Source organism: Ictalurus punctatus, chromosome 2 (assembly GCF_001660625.3).
Source record: "Ictalurus punctatus breed USDA103 chromosome 2, Coco_2.0, whole genome shotgun sequence".
Lineage (NCBI taxonomy): Eukaryota > Metazoa > Chordata > Actinopteri > Siluriformes > Ictaluridae > Ictalurus > Ictalurus punctatus.
The window spans coordinates 13,565,774-13,567,676 of record NC_030417.2 but is presented as its reverse complement, the minus strand read 5'-3'; the positions used below and the strand labels follow the sequence as shown (position 1 = coordinate 13,567,676).

Genomic DNA, 1,903 nt, shown 5'->3' with positions numbered 1-1,903 from the left:
TGCAAAAAAGTGGGCGTTTCCTGCAAATGTCATTTCTCACAAAATCAGGTGATAATGTTCGCCCAGCAATGCAACTATCTCTTTATCTATAGAGACAAAAGAAAGATATTACAGAATGATCACTCTGAATGGCCGCCCATCCATGTAAATATCTCTATTTGTAAAGACAAAAGAATGAGGTTTAATCACCGTCTTAATGTGTAGTGACTGGGTTTATTTGTGAAGATACTGATGAATTAAAACATGGTTCAACCCAAAAGAAAACCTGTCAGCTTGAGCTTTATTTTATATAGCTTTGTTCTTTCAACTTTATGTACAAGAGCAAATAGAAATAACTATATTTTGTAAAAAAAATTTCCTGAATTTTGCGCCATCTGGCTTTGTCCATGGTTCCCTACTGCCGTCTAACTCCACCTGCCACCTGAAAGAAAAAAATAATAAATTTAAAGGAAGCAAGGAGCCACAAACCGTAGAGGCTAAGCGAAGAAGACCTTCATCGACGTCGAACTCTACCTGCCGCCATATACCGCCATATACCGCCAACCTACCGCCATATAGCTCAAACCTACCACCTGAAAGAAAAAATAAATGTAACAGTAACAATGAGCCACGAGCTCGTCCTCGTAAAATCCTTGGAAACCAACCAAGCCTGTAAAATGAAAGCGCTATTCATTGTATGGGGGCGAGGGAATCTCCTCAACCACCACCATCTGGATGATGGACTAAAACCCACAGTAGGAAAAAAAAGAGCAAGTAATCATATAAGAATGATAAGAAATCCAGAAAACTTTGAGATTATCACTTGTCACCTTACAGGAAAATAAAGCCATGAATATGAGAACCTGTATTAAACTAAATCGATCAACAAATTTTTAAAAATTATTATTTCATTCATTTCTTTAACTTTTTTGATTAAACACTGACCTTTACTTTCATTGAATAGACTTATTATTTATTGTAGGCTGAATGTTTAAATGTTAGCAATTACCGCAGACGTTAGTAAAAAGTGGGTGTTTCCTGCAAAGTCATTTCTCACAAAATCAGGTGATAATGTTCGCCCAGCAATGCAACTATCTCTTTATCTATAGAGACAAAAGAAAGATATTACAGAATGATCACTCTGAATGGCCGCCCATCCATGTAAATATCTCTATTTGTAAAGACAAAAGAATGAGGTTTAATCACCGTCATAATGTGTAGTGACTGGGTTTATTTGTGAAGATACTGATGAATGGTGCAACCCAAAAGAAAACCTGTCAGCTTGAGCTTTATTTTATATAGCTTTGTTCTTTCAACTTTATGTACAAAAGCAAATAGAAATAACTATATATATTTTTTTAAAATTCCTGAATTTTGCGCCATCTGGCTTTCTCTATGGTTCCCTACGGCCGTCTAACTCCACCTGCCACCTGAAAGAAAAAAATAATAAATTTAAAGGAAGCAAGGAGCCACAAACCGTAGAGGCTTAAAAAGCTGTGGCCTCGCACAAATCAGTGTTTTCTTGGCTATTGCTGGAGGTAGTCGAGCACCGTGTTGGCTTGTCAGTGAATCAGTCCTGAGAATTTGTCTGAAGATCGAAGCATCTCATGGCCCGTACGGGGATCGAACCCGTGACCTTGGCGTTATTAGCACCACGCTCTAACCATCTGAGCTAACCGGCCTAAGGGGCCCCTTAAGACTGGCTCCGTACCGTGAGCTAGGACGGGGCTAAGCGAAGAAGACCTTCATCGACGTCGAACTCCACCTCCCGCCATATACCGCCATATACCGCCAACCTACCGCCATATAGCTCAAACCTACCGCCGGCTAACTCCACCTGCCACCTGAAAGAAAAAATAAATGTAACAGTAACAATGAGCCACGAGCTCGTCCTCGTGAAATCCTTTGAAACCAACCAAGCCTG

The 1,903-nt window shown here is 39.8% G+C and overlaps 1 non-coding gene across 1 annotated transcript; it reads right to left on the bottom strand.

The window, feature by feature from the left end:
* Nucleotides 1–1,587: 1,587 nt before the first annotated feature.
* trnai-aau (transfer RNA isoleucine (anticodon AAU)) lies at nucleotides 1,588–1,661 on the bottom strand. The gene has a single exon. It is a non-coding gene; the product is annotated as a tRNA-Ile (tRNA).
* Between the last annotated feature and the right edge of the window lie 242 nt (nucleotides 1,662–1,903).